Below are 25382 nucleotides of genomic sequence, written 5' to 3'. Positions count from 1 at the left end.
CCTTAGAAGCCATTTATTATTGAGACTTCTATTTTCTTTATTTTCGTTTAACTTCCTTCATTTTCCTCCTCACATGCAACCTATGACCTTTCACCTTCCTTTTCTCCTAATTTCCATTATTTTCATAAATAAATGTTCCAAAATTCCACTTTTCCTTTCCAAATGCCCTAGTCATTGCCTTTTCCAATTTTCTTATCCATAAAAACCAAATGAATACCCACACTAGGATGTTTTCCCAACATTCAGCTTGGAATAAGCGTCCCATAGTCTGTGGTTATTATTTTTGCCTTTATTAACTTTTATTACATGGAATTTTCACAAGGGATGTTACAGTGAATTGGGGCTTTTTGAGACCCCTTCTTCTTCACATTGGCTTGGACTTGCAAGTGACGAACTGGATAATGGGATGCATAACTTTAGCTAATTTTGTTGTGCTTATAAATGGATCACCTTCAACTTTCTTCACAACCTCTCGAGGTCTGAGACAGGGATGTCCCCTTTCCCCTCTTTTATTCATTCTTATCATTAAGGGAGTGAGAAATATTATCACGATTCACCAAGGCAAAGACTAAAGGGATCATAAAAGGTCTTAAGTTATCCAAGTGCATCTTTCTCACTTATTTTCTCTTTGTGGATGATGTCTTGATCTGAACTTAAACAAGAACGCTACAACTTACAGATGTAATCATAAACATAGAGATGCAATAGAAAAACACTTCATTTCATTAATAGAAAAATTTTGAACTATGCTTACAAACAGAATGGAAATAAGATAGCTTGGGCGATGGTAGCTTATCTATGAGAAGAGATGTGGCAACTACATTCCTCTGAACGGAGTTACAATGAGGCTCAAGGGACTTTTTATTATTGAACAATAAGAGAAAATTATAAACAACCAAAATCCTAACCCAAGGAGATGTAACACCAAGAGTTTATGGACTCCATTGGGGTTAGTTGGGCAACCAACTTCCCAGGGTCGTAACTTGGTCATATTATCTCCGTTTGACGCGTATGATACCTTATTGGAAAGATATTTCCAAGGAATAAAAATGCCAACATGATTTCTATATCAATCACCAGCTATTTCTATGGAAATCACATCAGAAATTTTAGTCCTCGAAAAGATCTTTCCAACGTGGTATTATATGCGTCAAACTGATGACCAAGTTATGACCACAGGAAGTTGGCTGCCCAACTAACCCCAACGGGGCCCATAAACTCCAACAATTTCTATGGAAATCACTTCAGAAGTTGTAGTCCTCGGAAATATCTTTCCAATGATGTATCATATGCGTCAAATGAAGATAATATGACCAAGTTTCGACCCGGGAAGTTGGCTACGCAACTAACCCCAATGGTGCCTATAAACTCTTGGTGTTACATCTCCTCGGGTTAAGATTTTGGTTGTTTAGGGTTTTCTCTTATTACTGAATAATAAAAATTCCCTTGAGCCTCATTATAACTTAGTTTAGAAGCATGTAGCCGCCACATCTCTTCTCAGAGATAAGCTACCATCGCCCGAGCTATCGTATTTCCATTTTGTTTGTAAGCATAGTTCAATATTTTTCTATTAATGAAATGAAGTGTTTTTCTGCTACATATCTGTGTTCATGATTATATATGTAAGTTGTAACATTCTTGTTTAAGTTCGATCAGTGGTATTAGAGCGATCTACTATTTCTTTGTTTTTCTTTGCATGTCCCCAACGAGGTCAGGGTATAAGGAGTTAGGGCTCGATATGGTTGAACCATTGCAAGATCAGCCTCACAAAACTTGACGACCTCCCATGGCGGAAGAAAAGAAAGACGAGGGGGTAGGAGATCCTTTCAAAATGTTGCTTGAGGAAGCCCTCGAGCGACAGAGGGATGCAATGATGGATAACTTTGCCCATATCCTTCGACGACTACCCACAGGCGATGCATCTTCATCCAACAACCACACTGGAGGAACTACTCCTTTTAAGGTACAAGTTAACTTCGATATTACCATATTTGAAGGCCTGATAGATGAAAATGTCGTAGATAAATGGTTAAATCTGTTGGAAGGATATTTTTCAGTTCATGACTTTTCCAATCGGGAAAATATTACTTTTTCACTTCTCAAAGCCGCCCCAAACGTCAAGGACTGGTGGGAAACCTATTGTGAACAAAAGGACGAGAGTGAACCCTCGTTGTTTTTAGCGGCACCCACTTGGAATTTTCCAAGATGCCATCAAGGAACAATATTACCCTGTTGGGAGATATGAATATAAATACATAAAGTGGACCATGCTATGGCGTGGAAGGGACCAAGATGTGCCAGAGTTCACAAATAATTTCCATACCCTTCACACAAAGTTGGGTATCAAGGATACTGAGTGGCATTTGGTGCTCAAGTACTGCTATTGTCTACACAAGTACATCCAAGATGAGATGGAGTTTTTGGACATCTCCTCGCTCGGCACAGCGTATCTGTACACTGTAAGGATTGAGTAGAAGTTTAAACAGAAGAATCGGGACTTTGGATCTACGAATCCAAAGCAAGGAAAATGTGCCCCCAAACCACAGAACAACGGACCAAGCCAAGGCGGGGCTACCCAGGACAACCTGCCGAAGCTGCAAGCAAATAACAACACGACGAAGACAAAGAAGGACACGGGAAAATGGTGTGAGTTCCATAAGAGCTCCAGTCACAATACAAGTGAGTGTCGGGTCAAGCAGTCACTGTTGGTCGAGTTAAAGGCTTCCAAATTAGACGCAGGTTCTGACTCTGAATCAAAATCCGATAAGGGAACTGAAAAAGGGAAGCAGATCATTGATGTGGAGCCCAGTGGCACCATGGCCACCACGAAGATCTAGAAAATTGAGCTTGAAGATCTAGAGGAGGGGGAATGCCTCTTCCACTCATAGATGTGGGTGAAGGGTTCTCCACTGCAGTTCACTGTCGACAGCGGGAGCCAAAAGAACCTCATTTCAGTAGAAGTCAGGAAGTAGCTAGGCCTAAAGACTACAACACATCCACAACCTTACACCATCGGGTGGCTTCACCAAGGGCGAGATCTTCACGCCAGCCAGCAATGTTGCCTTCCCTACAACATCAAGGCCTTCATGGATGAGGTACTATGTGACATTGCTCCTCTTGAAGTTTTTGATGTATTGTTAGGACAACCATACTTGTGGAAGCGACATGTTGTATATGAGTCTAAACCTTGTTTTGTGATTATTACTTTGGCTAATAAGTTGTACATGATACCGGAGGCAACCCCACCTACCGCCATCTCTTTGATTACTACAAAGCAGTGCAATAAGATCATTTCTCAGATGAGGAAATTTGTTTTTCTTATGATTCGCCCCCAAGGCAAGAAGAAGGTTGTGGCCAGAGCTTCCAAGCAGGTCTCCTCTGCACAATAATAGTAGATGGACAAGGTCATGGAGGAGTACATCGATACTTTTTCCTCACCCACAAGGATACCTCTGCACGGTCAGGTCAAGCACTCCATCGATTTGACCTCGGTGTGTTGCTTCCCAATGGATTGATCTATCGATGCTCTGTTCTGGAGAACAATGAGATCAAAAGGCATATTCAAGAACTACTGTAGAAAGAGCACATCAGGCTAAGCTCATCACCCTGTGGGAGCCCTATTGTACTGCTACAAAAGAAGTATGGGACCTGGAGGCTCTGTATTGACTATCGGGCATTGAACAATATCACTGTCTGTAATAGGTACCCAATCCCGCGAATTGATGACCTTCTGGACCAGCTCAAGGGGGGGGAATATTTCAACAATATTGACTTGAAGTCAGGTTATCACCGGGTGCCTATTGAACCCTCTGATGTGTGGAAGACTGCCTTCAAATCCAAGGAGGGCCTTTTCGAATGGTTGGTCATGCCATTTGGATTGACGATCGCCCATGCAACCTTCATGACACTGATGGATGACATATTGTGACCCTTCACCAATGCATTCATGGTGGTGTATTTAGATGACATCTTGATCTTCATCCAGAGTTGGGAAGAGCACCTCCACCATATTCGATAGGTCCTTCAAACCCTTTGACAACACAAGCTGTGTGCTAACTTGGAGAAATGCACCTTTCGCCTGACCCAGGTTTAATATCTGGGGTACATCATTGATGGGAAGGGTGTACATGTGGACGCATCCAAGATACAAGTCATTTGGGATTGGCCAGCCCCAACCACTCTAACAGAGCTCCGCAGCTTTTTGGGTCTTGCCAATTTCTACCGTAGGTTCGTGTTGGGGTTCTCTCATATCACTTGGTCTTTAAGTCAAGTCACCAAGGGTGGAGTGAAAGAAAAGTTATTTTGGTTGGAAACCCAACAACGAGCGTTCTCTGAGTTGAAGAATCACCTCTGTTATGCACCAGTGCTCACATTACCAGACCTGCAACAACCATTTGAGATTGAGACAGATGCCTCTGACTATGCTATTGGTGTAGTTCTTGCTTAGCATGGGCATCCAGTGGATTACCACAGTGAGAAACTTTCAGACACAGCCTGAAAGTACCCCACTTACGACAAATAAATGTATTCCATTGCACAGGCCTACCTTCAATGGAAGCATTACATTCTGAGGAAGAAAACGATCATCCATGCAGACCACCGACCTCTATAGTTCATACAGACGCAAGGGAAGTTGCAGAACGATCGCCATCATAAATGGTCCACCTATCTACAATAATTCCATTTTAACATTAAATATAAGAAGGGCAACACCAATAATGTCACTGATTGTCTCAGCCGACCACTGGTCATGGTGCTAATCACTTTTCTCAACTCCTATGGGCATGAGACATCGGGGTGGCCACATCTTTACAAGAGCGATCCAGAATTCAACAACATATACTAGACACTCTTGGAAGGGAAGCAAGTTCCAAATTTTCACCTTTAGGATGCATTGTTATGCCACTTGGGACACATCTGTGTTCCTTCAAGTGAGCGTGCCAAGATGATTTGGGAGGCACACTATAGTCAGGTCGCTAGACATTTTGGAGTAGAGAAAATAGTGGTGGTATTGCAGAAGTATTTTTATTGGTCGAAACTTTGTCAGGATGTTGGGAAGTACATTAGATCCTGCACCACCTGCGCCATTTCCAAACCAACCATCAAGAAGAAAGGCTTGTATACTCCTCTACCTACTCCTAGTCAACCTTGGGAATCTGTCTCCATGGATTATATGTTGGGCCTTCCTTCTACTAAGCACGACAATGATTTCGTTTTCATGGTTGTCGACAGATTCTCTAAGATGACCATCATGGTGGCCTGCAAGAAGAGTATCACAACAGAGGCCACTACTAAGCTCTTCTTTGAGTGAGTGTGGGTACACTTTGGGATCCCATAGTCCATTATCTTAGATCAAGACAACAGATTCCTGAGTGCATTTTGGTCAAGTCTTTGGTTGATGTTGGATACAAAACTTACTAAGTCCACGACTTTCCATCCCCAAACTGATGGTCAAATAGAGGTTGTCAACAGGATGATCGTACACATTTTGCGCATGTACAACTCAAAGCATGCATGCACATGGAATGAAAGTCTACCCTATGTCCAACACAACTACAACAGAGCTCTCCACAGCTCAACAGGCCATAGCCCCTTTTAGGTAGGATTGGGGTTTCAACCATTATGCCCCATTGATGTGGCCATACCATTTGCAGGCACTTAGGTAGATTCGGCTCACATGCAGTCCAAAGCTGAAAGGGCTAACAACTTCATTGAGTGTATTCAACACATCTGCCAATAGGTCCATGATTTATTGGACAGAGCTAATGCTAAGTACAAGCAAAGCCATGATCAGCATTGAGTGTCGTACAAGTTCCTGGTGGGCGACAAAGTTTGGCTACATTTGTAGACGGAGCGCCTTGCTGGATCCCACCAAAAGCTTCGCCCACTCCGATATGGGTCATACACCATCACCAAGGTCGTCTGTGACAATGCCTTTGAGCTTAGCATCCTACCGTTCCTTAGTCTACACCCCGTGTTCAATGTAGATCGTATTGGGCCATACTTCCCACCATTGTTGGACACATCTGACATTGCAGAATAGCTCACACCAACAGAGCTCAACCCAGACTACATGGAACATGCCACAACTGATTAGATCATGGACACACAGATCAAGAACACTTGGCAATAGAGGATATAGCTATATCGAGTTGTCAAAGCAGGCCAACTCCTTCACCAAGGCAAATGGCTCACTAGGGACCAAGTTCAGTAGAAGTTTCCTCATCTCATGGAGGAACTCAACGTAATGGGGACCATTGCTTCCTAAGGGGGAGGACTGATCCAGGTGGATATTGGTAGCCACCCGCCTATTACACTTGGATCCTCACCATTGTTTCTTTCAATTTTTAAGTTCCCTTAATTGTAGCACAATTTACTTTTTTTTGCAGTTTTTCCGAACCTAAACTTCCGGAGCCGTTTTGAGGCCCTAAATGACATTTTTTTGGAAAAAATTCGTTGACGATTTACCAATGATTCTTGGCGAAAAATCGTGAAAGTTTTCTGTAAACTCGACCCCTTTCTGACTCGGTCAAGTTTGGGCTCCCCAGGAATCTCTAAGATTTACCAATGATTCTCTTCTGTGGGCTAACTAAAAATCTATTTCTTAGATAAATAATCTGAACACACCATCACGTTCCTTGCAAAAAACTGAGAAAAATGAGTATAAAGTTGGCTTGGTTCTAAAATTTCCATTTTTGGGCCTCCAGGGAATCTCAAAGATTCCTTAAGATTCTAAAAAGATTATTTTCTACATTTTGAATGAAATTCTGCTACTCAAATGAGGAAATTGGTGACACCATTAGACTCCTAGTGAAATTCTAGTTAATTTGAGTATAAACTTGACATAATTATGAAACTGTCAAAATTTGCCCCTCAGGGAATCTTAAAGATTTCTAATTGAAAATATTCTTGGGAATATTCCCTAACCTATGCTCTGAAAATATTCGTAGAATCTTCTTGAGATTCATGTCGTCATTGGCTTGCATGCACCCTTCTCTCTCATGTATTCTACATCATTCTCCATGGTTCCCTTTGAACCATTTGAATGGCATTTTATAACAAAGTGTGAGGGTGAATAAGACAAAGTTTGTGGTTGGTACAATGGTTGGCATAGTCATATTATACTAGAAATTGCTTCAAGAGGTGAAAAGGAATTCTGAAAGGAGAAGTGGGGAATGTAGAAGGTAATAATCAAGTAAAAGAGGCCTCCATACTTGTGCAATTTGTAGCAAAGCCAGTACAGTAGGCATGAATGCAAGGAAACATACAAACAAATCGACTACAATTAAACTCGTAGCTGCAGTGAGAAACGCCTTCTGAATAATTAAGATTTTGAAATTACATATTCTCTACATTGTTATTAGATGTTCATATAATATTATTTAATATTAATATTTAATTCAAAAAACTCTTTTCTTATTCTATATGTAAAAATCTACTAATTTCCACTCTTTCATTTAAATTTTTATTTTATTTTATTTATTATTATTTTATTTTTCAATATTATAATTTTAATTGAACTTATAATGAATATATTAAAATATTTATATAAAAACACAATTAATTCAATATATATTATTTTTATTACGTATTTTGTTTAAAAGAAGGTTTTATACTAAGTTAAAAACACAACTTTTATATTTGGTTTTCATTTTATAAAAGAAACCATTTATAATTTTATAACTTAATGAAAACAAAAATTATATCAACCTGATAAACAAGACTTTCTCTTGGTTTCGAGAAAGGTGCTTCTTGAGATGGCCTAGGATCCATTTTACACCCTTGGATCCAAAGATGAATATTGAAACACAAGCGTACCTAATTGATTAACTTTAACATGAATTTGTTTTTTTGGACAAGGTTCCCACTACTTTATGCCATCAGTTGTCTGAATGCAATAGTTATCTTTTTTGACATTACAACAAGCGTCGCAAATTGATCAGTAGGAAGTGTGGTTCATGAATCCGTATCTCTCATCTGTAGCTGAGGTAGCACCATCTCGCTGATGGAAGTTGCTTTCTCTGTCCATTTGCATTCCTGCACGTTGAGAGAATTTCCTACCATTAAGGCTAAAAAAAAGCCCCTGCTAGCTAGAAAATGAAGTGTGCAAAAAATTAGGGTACTTGACGTGATTTCAGGTGGCGATCGATAACTTGGTATAAGATTTTGAGTGGGACCATATACTTTAGAAGAGAGGACATTCAGATTAACAAAGATTAATACGAGCCTTGCAGCTTTAAATATCACATTCACGTCTAGGTTTGTGTTGTTGAGGGTTCGACTTCCATCTTCATGTGTTGTGAAATTGCTCAAGAAATTTTAATCAATAAATTGGTTAGTCAACTAATTTTTCCTCCATTGCCTCAATGGTTTCTTGTTTGCTGCAGATTCTGGAGTATACATCAATATGGAGTCAACTAAAATCGTTAGTTCATATGGAAGAGAACCACATGAAAATCTACCATTATTATTGTAGCTTATATCATCTAAAACAACTTGTGTGTTTGATAAATGTGATAATGACATTGAAAACCCTTCGCAAGCAATCACCAAGGAAACATCAAATTCTCCTCTAGAATTAACTTCTCCATTGAGAATTTTTGATGAAGCAGCTACAATCTCAAGCATGTCTAAAACTATCCATCCTCCATTACTACCAAGTTCACCTGCTATACCAGGCAATCCTCTTCATTACCATGTAATTTCAATTAGTATGCCATCTTCACCTGCCAAATTTTAGATGGATCAAGCAAAGAAGGTCTCTTTTCAACCTTAGAAAGTTGGTGAAGATCCATAGGGACCAATAACACAAAATTCTTTGAATACATACTTCAACTTTGCTAGAAAAAAAACATGGAAACAAGTTCGACGTGAATATGATCATCTAATTCGAGTGAATTTCTTCTTTGCACCATGGATAGCTTGTATGTTCTTAGCTATTGGGATGCTGCCACACATAACAACTACTCTACATCTTGCTATATGTTTTGTTTTTATGACCCCTATACTTTGTTTGGAGCTAAAGATATACATGCAGTGTATGTCAGGAGGTAGTAGAAGATTATCTAAAGTAGCTAATCCTTCAAACTATTTGGCAATTGTTGGAAACTTTGTTGGGGCATTGCTTGGAGCAACAACTAGGTAGAAGGAGGGAGATATTTTTTTCTTTGCCATGGAGCTAGCCCATTACCTAGTACCTTTTGTGACAATGTACCAAAGATTACCCACAAATGAGTCTCTTGTGACAGAGCTTCACCCTATTTTTTTCTTATTTATAGCGACTCCTAGTGTAGCATCTGTGGCTTGGGAAAAAATTCAAGGAGACTTTGGCTATGTTTCCAGGTTCGCCTATTTCATTTCTCTTTTTATGTATACTTATCTGGTGGTTCGACTTAATTTATAATTTCTTATATGAGCGAGCCTAGAGCAGGCTTAGCTTTTTCTTTAGGCACAAGCTTAGATTTTTCTTCAAGAAACCTTTGGATATTTGTTGGAGCTATATTTTTTACTTCTCTTGGTCATTGTAACTATTTTTGTTCTTTGGTTCATCCAGACTTTTTGAGTTAGTGAATTTTCATAAGAGCAGAATGCTTAAGCATTTGTAGGCAGAAGAACTCTATTCATTCTACTGTAATGGATTTGTTTGCTAGTGTAACAATTTTTCTTATATTTTATTTATGTATTTTGGCATTCACTGTATTGGAATCATAGGCCTAATCTCTGACTCCATGGTATAATATTTTCAGGTTCAAAATCTTCAGGGTCAAAATCTTGAAACCTAGTTGGAAATGAGGCTCTCGTGAATCTGAATTTGGGGATTTCTCGTCTATCGCTATATAAGACAAAGTAATAAGGCATAGCAATGTTGTATATTTTTGTGGCAGGGATGCATGTTCTTATTCTTTGTAAGCGCTCTGAATCTTATTGTACCCCGTGTTCAATCCATCCTCTAAGACTCTGTGTTCAATCCGTGATTTTCTCAAGCTCAATTTTCTTATTTCCGGATTGACTCCAAGCATCAAAAGTGTTAGATTTATGAGCATTAGAGTGCTAATATTGGTATTTTCAGTTGATTTTTGTTTAGGACTTTGTATCTAGAATCGAGCAGAGATATCCAACATGGCAGAGTAATAATTTGGTTGTATATTTTTGTGGTAGGGATGCTTGTTCCTAGTCGCCTCAAGTAGACCTAGCTCAAATTTTCTTTACAAGGTAGAAGAAGTAGACCTAGCTCAAATTTTATTTGCAAGGTAGAAGACAAGGTGTGGTCACTGGATGAAATGTTTGGTGTGGCCACTTCTTATGTGACATCCATGGAGGCTAGTTGCAACTACATGAGTCACTTAAGCCTGTGCGAATCAATGCGACGGGATCAAGTCCAGAACCAATTTCATGTACGCGAATGAAGAATTTTTACATGTGGAGTAGAAGAAGTTTTACATGTGGAGTAAACTAGAATTTGCGGAAGAACCCCCTAAAGGACAAACAACGAAGGGATTGACGACCATGTGTTGACTTTTTGATGGGATAAAGGATGACCACATGTTGAATTTTGATGGCATAGAGGAGGAAGAAAATGGAGCGAGGAGAATTGTTGGGGTGAATAGTCTTTTCCCAGCCAACTCCATAGAGAAAACGCCTTTCGGCGTAATTACTTGTTGTTAGGAAGAATTTGGGTTCAAAACCCATGGACTCCCAATTTTGGTTTTAATATAGTTTTCAAACCATATAATATATGGTATATGTATGACATATTGTAATGACTCCCCAAACATGATAATAAGACAAAAACTCCCCAAACCATGAGAATAAGAGAAAATTGTAGGTTGCACCATGCTAAGGTCACTTGGGCCTAATTTGAGGTGCCATGTGGCACCATGTGGTTGGGCCATGTGGCAGGCTCTCATTGGTCCACATCATATGCCACTTCTGTCACATACATGTCATGTGTCGACTTGTGATATTGCCACATCACCTATAATGGTCCTCCTAGTCTACTGATTGCGCTGCCATGTGGAAGAGCCACGTGGCACGCTCTGGTTGACTTTTGACTTTGACTTTTTTTTTTCGCTGTTTAGTACAAACTTCAAAATGCAATAACTTTCTCATAAAGTTTCGGATTTTAGTTTCGTCTGTGTTGTTAGAAATCTTGCGACGAGATCTTCGATGTGATCCTAGTTTTATTTCAATCCAAGGACCTTGATTTTTTAGCTTCTCTAAAGCCATCTTTGAATTTTGAGCATTTTTGGAGCCACCTAAATCATTCCTCCCCATTGAGGAGATTTTGGTCCTCCAAAAGCATGAACACAATCTGCAATTTTTTTTTCTCCCTCATCTGCACAACAAGTGGCTTAATAGGTCACACTTCTTTCTCCTTCACCTTTGTACTTTAGAGCTATAAGTGATCAACCGACACTTGTATTCTATGCAAACCTGTAGAACAACTTGCAAAATACATGTTCTTTTACAAGACCAAACATGACCCAACCAAACCCCATACTTTCAAAGATTTTATAACACACTAATTGGTCAAGTTTACATCAAAAACCTAACAAGAAACCAATACCCAATTATCAACAAAAAAGGCCAAAAATGTCATCTTGTTGCATTCATAAGTGATGGCAAACACTTCACCACTTTTACAATTATTTCGCAACATATGATTTACAAATGTGGCCATGCTCAACTACTTTAAAATGTTAACCATCTCTTAACCAACCAGGTTGATGGGCTCTCTACTTGTACTTGGATTTCTCTTTGATTTGCTTCATTGACAGGCTCCATTTTAGGTTCTTTTTGGTCCTTCAATCACTGATCTATATGGAACTCTGAACATGTGGCTCTCTGATGTCCATGCTTGTTACAATGGCTGCAAAAATTAATTTTCCTCTAGACCTGCAGGACCTTCTTCCTTCCTTGATATGGAGAAGGTTTTAAATGTCTTGTTCTCTTCCTTGCTACCATTCTCTTCCAACACTTGGCAACAACATGGTTATACAAGCCACAAAAAGTACATTGCCTCCACAAGTTCTGCTCATAATTAATCTTCTTGTAACGAAAATAAACATTAGAATAATGAGCTCTTTTATACCTTGCTTGGTTGTCTATGGTGCAAATATGACGAGAATAAATTTCCTTAGCTCTTCCTCTGCAATGCTCACACTCACGGGAAGATTGTGATATGTTTTTAGCGTACTCTTTTTGTTGGGTGTGGAGCCTGATTATCTTCTTTATTCAGAGGTGTCGCCACATTAGACCCCATTTCATAATGTGGCAACAACGCCGCCCATTATTTGCGCTACAAGGGGGGTCTAGGGGGGGCGCTACAAGGGGGGTCTAGGGGGGGCGGCAACACCCCCGAAGCTAAAAAAAAGATGTAAAATTGCCTTGTAAAATGTTGTAATTGCGTAGTCAATCTGGGCCATTCATTAGGCGGAAATATGGTAGTAGAAGTTATGTTTAATTTAGGGTTTTTTTTCCCTAGAAGGAAACCCCTCGCTATATATGAGGGAATTGTATTGTGGCTATGTAGATGTGTATTTTGAGCGAAAAAGAGAGATGAGATTGTGTGAGAGCAAAGAGGGAATTACAACGGATCTGCTGTAGGGAATTACAACGGATGTAGCCCAAATTGGGTGAATCATGTATATATTTGTCTCTCTTGTTTTTATGTGTTTTTTGTGTTTATATTTATGCAATATTATATGTCTTCCATTGCTCTGTAATATATAATTTTCTAACACTTTCCTCGTTGGCTTTGACAATGGCTTAGATTCTTTGTGTGAAGAACCCCTTGCTTCTTCTACCTTCAAACACTCTCCTTCAATGTATCCCAATCCTGCAAATCGAGGTCTTTGTATAACCTCCAATGAATGAGTCATTCCTTGACCATTAACACCAAGTCCTCCTCCTTTATACCCCATCTTGGTAAGGAATCTCATGCTAGTTCCTGAAATGGGTACCTCAATGCTTCCAACAAAAATAACATCATGTGAAATTGAAACTGAAGAATTACCAACATTGTTTACCTCTGAAGCAAGTGATGATGGCTTCGCTAAGCCTTTGTTGCACTTCAACTTTTCCAAGGCCTCTTCTGTGGCTCGTATTGAAATTGCAATATCTACTTCATTAGGGGACTTTTGAGGTCTAAAATGGGCCTCCTAAGGGAATTATAAAATAATAGTGGAAATAATAAAATAATATTAGATTACATAATCAGATTTTAGAGGGAAAAAAGAAAAAACTATTTTTTCAACTCATATTTTCAACTTATCTCCCTATGGGTTTATTCAAATTTCGAGCGGAAACACTCGTTGGATGCAAAATTTGATTCCTCATCCAAGGAGTACCCATGTTGCATACTTTCGATGGACCCTACTACATGAAAAATGAGAAATACATGGAAAACGTGATTGCAATCACGTTTTTTCATGTATTTCTCATGTTTCATGTAGCATGGGCCATCAAAAGCATGCAACATGGGTACTCCTTGGATTAGGAATTAAATTTTTCATCCAACGAGTATTCCCACTCGAAATTTGAGTAAAACCTTAGGGAGATAAGTTCAAAATACGAGTTAAAAAAAGTAGTTTGATTATTTTATTATCTCTTAATATTTTTACTTTTTTACTCCAAAAATGGTGAATCATCCCCCATGGTTTACATCATCATCTTGAATCCTATTAGTTCTTATAAAGTTTATTTTGGTTGTACATTTTTCTTAGGAGGCTCATTTTAGACCTCAAAATTCCCCTAATTCTCCTCTTCTACTTCTTGTAGAAGTCTCTTCAATTCAACATTCTCTACTTGAAGGCTCTCGTTGATATCTTCATTTGAATGATGAGAAGAATATGAAGAAGAAGAATATTCATCTGAAGATGGAGATGGAGCATCATCCTCTTCTCTTTCTTTCTCTTGTTCCTCTTTTTCCATTTTCTCCTCATAATCTGCATACATTATATCTACCATGTGTTCCATCCTGAAGAGGTCCTCATAGAGGTATTTGTGATCCTCCATTTTCCTTCTCATTACACGTTCAATATCTGGTTATCATTCACACTCACAATTCACATCACTGAGAAGACTGCTCTGATACCAAACTTGATCTTGATTCTCTCAGCTACCAGAATTAACCAATATCTTTTACTTTTGTGACATTAGCATAATTGCATGTGAAAGGGTATGAAAAACCACATGTGCACACTTTAAATAAGAGGAAAAATAAATGCAACCATCAAATCAAAGAACATACACAACATGATAACAAAGTTCACCTAGTGTGGGTTACGTCTAGGGGCCCTGTGTCAAGAGTGGGAGGCCGCTTCATTAAATGTTGCAAGTTGATGATGAGTACGTGATGTATTATTTTTCAATACAAGGAATAACTCCCTTAACTAGAGTGGCAGGTCCCTCCATAAGACATTCTCCTATAAGAATTCTCACTCATACAAGCTCTCGTTCAGCATGAAAAAAACAAACTCTCACATGAAGTGGCATACAAAGGTCCTCCAACAAAATGGAAAACAAAGATGTCAACATCAAATCATCATCTCATCAAGAATCAAAAGAAGACATGGCATCAATCCATCTTATACCTCCACTTCCGGGGACGGCTTGAACATGCATAACTCTGATGAGGAAATGGACAACACGGTTAAATTCTTGGCGAAAAACCGGGAAATATGACTATAAACTCGAACCATTTATGACTCAGTCAAGTTTGGGCTCCTCAGGAATCTCAAATATTTCCCAAAGATTCTCTTTTACGGGCTGACTAGAAATCTATTGCTCTATTGAGCGGTATAAATGCAAGATTTACACCAACATTTAAATTGTCAATCCGGGTTGGTAAACTTAGAGGCGTAGCACAATATATGCCAGAATAAGACCTCATGGATATGTGGAATAAAACTCAAGCTCTTGAAAACAATTCAAAGGCATCATTCAGAAAAAGAAACAATATTCTTCAAGGCAAAGTAAACACACTATGAATCTACTTCTGGCTCCTCTTCTGGGTTGAGTGACTCCTACAGAAAGTCTACCTCAGTTGTCCAAGGGACAAGGGAATGCAGATTCTCCTCAAATTGACAAACCATTCAGGAAATAAAGAATGCAAAACCTCTTAAAGGATTACTTTCTATGTTGCAAAAATGGAAAGCATGAAATAAAACACGGAAGCATAAAGCAAATTCATTCCAACTAATCTAAGAAAACCATTGAATGCTTTAAAAGGAATCTAGACTATATATACAGTGCTTCTTTGGAGACAATTCAATACTCAACTGTAAGGAAAGTATGTAATAGGAACAAATGATAAATACATTTCCTGCTGCTTTCAAGCTCACCCCGATCTTATAAAATCATTAAGTAATTTCTATTCAACACAAAAAGATTCTACAAGATATGTGTATTGCTTAAAGCAGCATGAAGGAATATCAATCACAACTTTTAACCTTAAGACATTCTAAGAATTCTATGAGCACTTCACTTTGCCAATAAAACAAGATTACAATCTCTCCTCATGCTAATCTTAGCATTTTATTATTAATATTTCAGGAGTGAGTGTGAGGATCAATTTCATATCTAAAATAATGGTTTTAAGGCAGTCATGAATGCTACATGATGAGTTAAATCAACCAGAACTCTTAATAATCCATTGTATCCTTGTTATGCAAAAAATGAGATCAGGGCAAGTATCACACTTAACTTGTAATAAAAATGAGAGATGCAGTGAGAAAACATTCATTACCTATACTTTGTCTCAGTCTTAATAGAAATAAATTCCAAGAAAACAACGACATCATTAATCAAACTCAAATGATCAAAGCATAAAGAAGAGTTATTCACACTTACACACTATGCATTTGTCAAAATACAATGTCGAAAAAATCCTAAGAGGTATCGAGCAATGGACTGGCTGGTGGGCCCAAACCACCCATCTCATTGCCCTTGTAAAGGCTAAATCACAATCCCAGAAGATTAAGAAGAAATGCAAACACAAAATCGAATGTCGGATTATATTAATCTGAAATCTTGTTACATAAGAATTAAACAATGCAGAGCTTGGCACCAGTGGTCCTCCTAAGGGATCATCCCACTGGGCACAGACTCCTCCCTTCCTTGCCCAATGAAATCAACCTCTATCTCTCAAAATACAATTTACATAATACAACTATCTCCCCCCCCTATAGTATGAAACTTTCATATTTATAACAACAACGCCTCTCAGCTACCCAGATCCACGGTTACACAACACATAAGTTTAGAGTCTACAAACTAATTCTGAACCAAAATAAGGAGTTCAATTACTGACTAGATCTCCATCGATCTGAGGTTCCATATAAGCACAAAAACTAGTATCAAATCATGGAATCCTCGCCATCGTGTCCATGGGCATATCACATTGTTATTAAACCTCGTGGCTTCTAGAAATAATTTGACCGCATACTTTGACCATCGTTTTATGTGCTATCTGGAAGACCTGGGTGCGATCAAGGGAACACATCAGCACATTGACCCTCTGCTCTTCAAAACCCATATGCTCGTTTTCCATCATGACAGCTTGATGTATGAAAATCGTGGAGGTGAGAACAGGATTTGCACTGCTGGAACATGAACTGTGCTGTTAGAACAAGAACTGTACACCTGCCACAAGGAGAGCCTACTATTAACGATATTTTCACATCAAATCTTTTCAAAATAACAAAACAAGAAGAATTCATAGATCAATAACTTGTTACCTTTGAATGCTTCTAGATAATAGCCCAATAATGCATAAAAAGGATAATAATGACTATAAACACCAAGTGCAAGCATAAGAGTTATTTTGAAAACTGTATGAAAATTTAGACAAAATGGAGGCTTAACACTCCCCCACGTTGATCTTCTTGCATGTCCTCGTGCAAGCCAAACCATAAGATGGATTTCAAAATTTCAAAAATGCAAAGTTGTGGCCTAGAGCCCTGTTGTATTAATTGAAATGTTCAGGTTCTTTCCCTTCGTTCTTCTGACCATTTTAATTTCCCCTTTAAAAATCCTGTATGGGTAGCATAATACTTAGCTTGCTCGATCCAATCCCCGGCCAGCTTCCGCAACTTCTCATTCTTAACACTCAGCTTGTTGTTTTTATTATGCATCTTAATACAAAGTTTCTACAAATCTCTGTTTTCTCCTTTTAATTTTTCCTCATGAACAATAAGCTCCTTTATCTTCCTTTTCAATCTTTTTATCGTCCTATCTTTCTTCCTCAATATATAATCATTAATGGAGCTTTTTGATCTCTGTTGATTGGTGGAATTAAGGTCAATAGTTTTCGCTCTAGGAGGATTGAATGGGAACTCAAACCCTGTTTTCATCTTTGTCATAGGGCTTTCGAATTGAACTTCTTCTTTATAAAAGTGATTTCGAATAGCCTCCTCGTCCTTATAACATAATTACCCTAATCCATAACTGTTATATGTGCATGAGCATTCGACAGATATTCCGATCATGGAGAAAGAGAGATCATAATTACAAAATCAGGGCATCTCTAGCACAGACACTTATCATCAAAGTACCAGACACATCAAAAATATTTGTGCATATACCATTATATTTATTGAAAGTCTAGGGCATGGAGTACCGAATGCAAAATCATGGAAGATGGGAGGGGGGAATTACTTAAAGATTAATGATCAACAAGACACTGATACATCCTTTTAAAGTTTCCATCAAGTTTGCAACATAATTATAGTGTCTACTAAACCGTGTTACAACCCTTATGTAAGCATTGAGTGCAAGAATGATAAAATTATCAAGGGGAAGAAATCTTTGATGTAACAAGATCAGGTATAGGAAAGCAATACTTTGTACAAAACATTATGAAAAATTATTACACCATTATGATAGATATTACATACATGTTGCCCCATCCTAAATGAACTCCCTGTTTGTCATAGATTTATTTTCATAATTCTATTGTTTGCTCAGAGTCTTATTAACATCAAAAAAATCAAATCTTTGTTGAAAAGGTGCAATTTCAAGAAGACTACCACAAGATTCCTGCACCTATTGTAGCAATCATGTACCTAGGCCATGTAGTGATTATTTAGAGGCGGCCACAATCAACACACATTTTTGTCCATCAACACCTTGTGAGTAATCATCACTGAGTAATTCATCACTCTAAATACCCTAAAAAATTGAAGTGAGTTATGATACCAGAAAAGGGAAATAAAAATAGAACAAGATGACACCTTCCTAGATCAATCAACAAATTCTTCATTGAACACTCTAAATTTTGTTGTCATCCAGATGAAAAAATAAATTTCTTCTTAATCCAATACGAAGAATTACCTTCACTAAGGGTACCACATTCATTAAAGATTCCTAATTTTCGAAAAAAATAGAACTCAAAGCATCATGCTCAAATCATCTTAAAACCATTGTCTAAGAAATAAAATGATGAGTTTTAGGGAAAGAGAAAGATAACCGAGTAAATCATAATGTCAAATTAATTTTAATACCACAAACATGGGCCTACTGCCCGTAGGCATATATAACCTCGATAGGGATGTCTTTTGACCCAACGAAATGCCTGTGTCCCACTTACTAGATATAGATTCAGAGTTATCTTATTTAATTTTAAAATTTAGATGAAGGCCATTGTCCTGGATTGGTAACCAGTTGATGGTAGTGCCACTCACAAGAAGTAATATGGTTGAACAGGCCAGCTCGTGATGAGACCTCCTGTATTCCAACTTTTAAGTTGAAAGCCATTACTCCGGCTTGATGACCAATATCAGTAATGTCATGCATGTTAGATCTCATGATCGTGGTAGGTCGACTCATCATGAGACCTCATATCCTCCAATCAATCCTTCGTAAACTCTGATATTCATTAACTTCAAAGGTTACTTAATAAGTGGGGAGGCAGATCTACTCCTTAAGAGTATGGTATGGCATGAAAAGTTTTAAATGACTAATCATTATTGGCTAGTTCCTCTACCCTAAAGATTCATTTAAATAAGATGTCCCAGATAATGACTAAAAGATTCTTTGAGTTAATAATGCTAGTGTTGTCATGAATGGCTCATTATGATCTTTACAAGAGCGGTCTACCATAGGAGGTTTTCCAATGATACCTTCTAAGGGAAATTGAAATTGTATATCTCAGATGAAAACTTATTAGAGTGATTAATCATGGTCACTTTTGCAAAATCATGAGGTATTAGAGTGAATCATGCTCAACAAGACTTACCACAAATGTGTGTGTTAAAAACCAATGTGGATTAAAGTAGTTTTAGTGGCCATACTTTGGAAGTCAGAGCCCTAATAACATTGTTGTAACATTTTTATTCATGGCATTGATTTATTCTTCTATCCTACTCTACCCTAAGAAGTGGAAGACTTCCTCTTAAGTATAGGAGTACTTCCAATGCAACCATGTGCGCAACAAGAGGATAATCTTACTCATGTTCAAATTTGAAAAGTATATTTGAGAAAATACCAGAACATGAGGAACTAGTTGCATTAACTGATGTGATGCTACAAATTGTTGAATGATAAAGGAGGAGTGGATACTGATAGTCATCTGAAACCAAGATTCAATGGGATCCATATACTCTTGGTCATCATGCAAATCCTCCAAATTTCTCTTTTTATCCCCTAAAGTGCAGGCTAGATCAGATGGATGTTCTTCATTCTCTTCTTCTAATGGCTTCTCCTCATCAAGAATGATCCTTAGCTTCTCGATTTCCCTAGGAAAATCTTCTGGATCTTCAAGAGTCTTTTCTTCCAGGGGAATAAACCTATTTCTAATTGATGCTAAAATGTGTTCTTTCTGTGAAGCAGAGACCCTAGCTTCTACTAAGATTTGAGATAATTATTGGAATAACATCACACTTCCTAGCATTTTCCTACTAGATGGAAGGTCTTGTTAGCACATTGATTTAGAGCCCGAGGTTCTTACAACACCAGAAAAATAGGAACACCTAACTCATAAGTCCAATTGCAGCTAAAAGGAACGAACCAACAAGAAAATCACACTTTGCAAACCAAATAATCTCAATTGCAGTAAAGAAAACAACCCAATATCATACTTTGTATTAAGAAAAGTAACTCTTAAAAACTCAATTGCAGTAAATCAAGCATCACACTTTGCAGTAAAAACTCTATTACAGTAAAAGAAACAAATCAGGCATCACACTTTGTAGTAAAGGAAAAAAACTCATTTGCAATAAAGAAAACTTGGCTTGTGATCTATTTAGCAATACCATCCAGTATGCTCCAGCAAGCAAGGGGAATCTCATTAATCTAAAAATTCATTTGCGAAGAAAAGGGAAAAGCATGAAAAATTGTTGAGGCCTTATTCTACAATGCCTCCCTGGCAATGACGCCAAAATGTCAAGCGATATAAATGCAAGATTTACACCAACATTTAAATTGTCAATCCGGGTTGGTAAACTTAGAGGCGTAGCACAATATATGCCAGAAGAAGACCTCAAGGATCTGTGGAATAAAAATCAAGCTCTTGAAAACAATTCAAAGGCATCATTCAAAAAAAGGAACAAGATTCTTCAAGGAAAAGTAAACACACAATGAGTCTACTTTTGGCTTCTCCTCTGGGTTGAGTGACTCCTGTAGAAAGTCTACCTCAGTTGTCCAGGGGACAAGGGAATGTAGATTCTCCTCAAATTGACAAACCATTCAGGAAATAAAGAATGTAAAGCCTCTTAAAGGATTACTTGCTATGTTGCAAAAATGGAAAGCATGAAATAAAACTAGGAAGCATAAAGCAACTTCATTCCAACTAATCTGAGAAAACCATTGAATGCTTTAAAAGGAATCTAGACTATATATACACTGCTTCTCTGGAGACAATTCAGTACTCAACTGTAAGGAAAGTGTGAAATAGGAACAAATAAGATAAATACATTTCCTGCTACTTTCAAGCTCACCCTGATCTTATAAAATCATTAAGTACTTTCTCTTCAACATAGAAATATTCTACAAGATATGTGTATTGCTTAAAGTAGCATGAAGGAATATCAATCACAACTTTTAACCTTAAGACATTCTAAGAATTTTGTGAGCGCTTCACTTTGCCAACAAAACAAGATTACAATCTCTCCTCATGTTAATATTAGCATTTGATTATTAAGATTTCAGGAGTGAGTGTGAGGATCAGTTTCATATCTAAAATAATGGTTTTAAGGCAGTCATGAATGCTACACGATGAGTTAAATCAACCAGAACTCTTAATAAGCCATTGTATCCTTGTTATGCAACAAATGAGATCAGGGAAAGTATCACACTTGTAATAAAAAAGAGAGATGCAGTAAGAAAACATTCATTACTATACTCTGTCTCATTCTTCATAGAAATACATTCCAAGAAAACAACAACATCATTAATAAAATCAAATGATCAGAGTAATGAAAAAGAACTATGGAATGAAATTACAAATCTTGAATAATCAAAGCATAAAGAAGAGTTATTCACACATACACACTATGCATTTGTCAAAATAGAATGCAGAAAACATCCTAAGAGGTATGGGGCAATGGACTGGCTAGTGGGCCCAAACCACCCAACTCGTTGCCCTTATAAAGGATAAATCAAAATCCTAGAAGATTCAGAAGAAATGCAAAGATAAAATCGAATGCTAGATTATATTAATACTGAAATCTTGTTACGTAAGCATTGAACAATGCAGAGCTTAGCTCCAGTGTTCCCCCTAAGGGATCATCCCACTGGGCACAGACTCCTCCCTTCCTTGCCCAACAAAATTGACCTCTGTCTCTCAAAATAAAATTTACAGAATACAACTATCTCCCCCCCCACAATACGCAGTGTTCATATTTATAACAACAATGCCTCTTAGCTACCCGGATCCATGATTACACAACACATAAGTTTAGAGTCTGCAAACCGATTTTGAACCAAAATAAGGAGTTTGATTATTGACTAGATCGCCATCGATTTGAGGTTCCATATAACCACAAAAACCAGTATCAAATCATGGAATCGTCGCCATCTGTCCATGGGCATATCACACTGTTATTAAACCTTATGGCTTCTAGAAATAATTTGACCGCATACTTTGAACATTGCTTTATATGCTATCTGGAAAACCTGGGTGCGATCAAGGGAACATATTAGCACATCAACCCTCTGCTCTTCAAAACCCATATGCTCGTTTTCCAAAATGACAACTCGATGTATGAAAATTGTGGAGGTGAGAACAAGATTTGCATTCCTGGAACAAGAACTATGTTGTTAGAACAAGAATTGTACACTTGCCATAAGGAGAGCCTATTATTAATGATATTTTCACATCAAATATTTTCAAATTAACAAAACAAGTGGAATTCATAGATCAATAACTTGTTGCCTCTGAATGCCTCTAGATAATAGCCCAATAATGCATAAAAAGGATAATAATGACTATAAACACCTAGTGCATGCATAAGAGTGATTCTGCAAAAAGTATGAAAATCTAGACAAAATGGAGCCTCAACATGCTCAAATGAAGAATCTGATCACACCATTGTGTTCCTTGAGAAAAGCTGAGAAAAATGAGTATAAAGTTGGCCTAGTTCTAAAACTACCATTTTTGGGTCTCTAGGGAATCTGAAAGGTTCCAAAAAGATTATTTTCTACATGTTGACTTAAATTATGCTGCTGAGATGAGGAAACTGATGACACCAACAGACTCCTAGTGAAATTCTGGTTAATTTGAGTATAAACTTGACATAATTCTGACACTGTCAAAAATTTCCCCTCACGGAATCTTAAAGATTCCTCATAGAGAATATTCTTGGGAATATTCCCTAACATATGTGCTGACAATATTCCTAGAATATTCTTGAGATTCATGTCTTCATTGCCCTGCCTGCACTCTCATCTCTCGTGTATTCTCCATCATTCTCCATGGTTCCCTTTGAACCATTTGAATGTCATTTTATAACAAAGTGTGAGGTTGAACAAGACAAAGTTTGTGGTTGGAACAATGGTTGGCCTGGTCATATTAAGTTACTTGTTGTCAGGGAGGTTTTGGGTTCAAAACCCATGGACTCCCAATTTTGGTTTTAATATAGTTTTCAAACCATATAATATATGGTATACGTATGACCATATTGTAATGACTCCCCAAACCATGAGAATAAGACAAAAATGTAGGTTGCACCATGCTAAGGCCAATTGGGCCTAATTTGAGGTGCCATGTGGCATGCTCTCATTGGTCCACATCATATGCCACTTTTGTAATCTACATGCCATGTTTAGACTTGTGATATTACCACATCAACTACTGTGGTCCACCTGATTTGCTCATTGGGATTCCATGTGGCAACCTGTGGGTGCACCATGTGGCACCCTCTAGTTGACTTTTTTTTTGGGTACAAACTTCAAACTGCAATAACTTTTTCATACAGACTCGGATTTCAGTGTCATCTATGCCATTGGAAATATTGTAACAAGCTCTTTGATGCGATCCTAGTTTTATTGCAATTCAAGGACCTTGATTTTTAAGCTTTTCCAAAGCCATCTTTTAATTCTGATCATTTCTAGATTCGCCTGGATCACTTCAATATAAGGTGGTTGGTTTGGAGCAGGGTTTTACTTATTTAGGATTTCATCTCAAGCCTAACTATTATCTAATGGAGGATTAGGAATGTATCCTTAAGCGTGTTGGCTAACACATTAATAATTTGTGCTATAAGTGGTTGTCAACTGGAGGGAGGATGACCTTAGTCAAATTGGTTTTAGAAAGCATTATTGTGTATTGGATTTCTCTATTGAAAATTGCTAAATAAACTGTTAAGAGGACCAGATAGTCCATGTTCAACTCCCTGTGGGCGGGAAATACAAGTAAGGATGGTTTACATTTGGTTAAGTGGGAGATACTATCTTAGCCAAAAAGTAGTGGGGGATGGGGTTTCAAGAACCTCCACTGGTTCAATTTAGATTTGGATATGAAAACGTTATGGAGGGTTATAAATAGCTTTGACATATGGAGCAATATAATTTCTAATAGTAATTTAATAAATGAAAATTCTCAAAATGGATTTGGTCAGGCCATCCCTCGTGTTACATTGTAGGATCAAATACATGGAGGGTTCTAGTGGCAGTTGTACCATGGATCACTAAGTCTTTGGGTTGGAAGATCATTAATGTTAACATAATCAGGCTTCGAATTGATCCCTTAATAGGGGGATCATCCTTTTATAAAATCTCGTCTAAACTTATTGCTTAGATCAATGCCAGTGGCATCTTTAGGCTTGGTCAAGCCTTTCTGCCAAACTCACAAACCATGTATAATGGTAGGTGGAAGCTATCTACTAATATTGGATTACAGGGATTTTTGGTGCTTGAATGGGATGATTTCATCTTCAATTTGTCTCGTTGTGGACTAATTCTTAATGATAAAGAGGATGTTATTTTTTGGTAATGGAACGTCTCTTCAAGCAAGGTCATTGCTAGCTTTTCATATGATGCAATCACTATTGATGTTGATTTTCTTGAGGCTAAATGGTTGAGTTTGAAAATTGGAAGTGGCCTTATCCATTAAAACTTAAGTGTTTTATCTAGTTGGCACTGGATAATAGGATTCTAACCTAGGACAACTTGATCCGTCAAGGCTTCAATGGACATAATTTTTGTTCTATATGCAAGTGAGGATTGGAATCGACTGAGCACCTCTTATTCCTATGTGATTTTTCAAAATCCTTGTGGCAGGTTGTTGTATCATCTCTCAATATATGGGAATGTAGCCTGATCGACTATTTGGAAACTTGTATCCATGGGTGGAATATCAAAATGGGGAAATTTAAATCCTAACCTATTTTCGTTGCCTCGGGCATTTGGAAAGTTCGCAATAAGCTGATCTTTGAAGGCTTTCCCATTAATATATACTTGATTTTACCTTAGATATTGGGTTTCTTCTTTGATTAATTTTTCCCTTTGAAACCCAGGAAGCCTTGCTTCATCACATATCCTCTAGCTTCCTAGTTGGTAAATTCTGGTTTTTTCGATGGGGCCTAACATTGCACAATATGTGGAGGTTGTGCAATCATTCTCCTCCCTAGAAACACCTCTGTACATATTTGGTTGAATCTTGGGAGGGGTAAAAATACAAAAGCATAGATCCTCACTTGTTGGGCTCTTATTTATGCCACAAAATCCATTAATATTGATTCTGTGCAGGTATGTGGAGATTCAGAGTGTGTTATAAAGTGGTTAAACGGAAATAATCAACTTCATGCTATCACCCTTCAACGTTGGATGGATAAAATCAGTGCTTTAAAGGACCACTTCCAACAACTTTCTTTTCAACACATTTACAGGGAATTGAATCACCAAGGGGATACTCTATCGAAGAGAGGGCTTCATGTCGAGGAAGG

The 25382-nt window shown here is 37.8% G+C and overlaps 1 pseudogene; it reads left to right on the top strand.

Annotated features, from left to right (window-relative positions):
• LOC149151032 (S-type anion channel SLAH3 pseudogene) overlaps positions 1 to 9403 on the top strand; it is a 34959-nt pseudogene extending 25556 nt beyond the window's left edge.
• The last annotated feature ends 15979 nt before the right edge of the window (positions 9404 to 25382 follow it).

The sequence above is a fragment of the Pinus tabuliformis genome, chromosome 9, assembly GCF_031772625.1.
Source record: "Pinus tabuliformis cultivar Carrire ecotype Pingquan chromosome 9, CPIR1, whole genome shotgun sequence".
In the NCBI taxonomy this organism is placed as follows: Eukaryota; Viridiplantae; Streptophyta; class Pinopsida; order Pinales; family Pinaceae; genus Pinus; species Pinus tabuliformis.
Note: the sequence above shows the minus strand (reverse complement) of the source record. Positions and strands in the feature narration are given on the sequence as shown.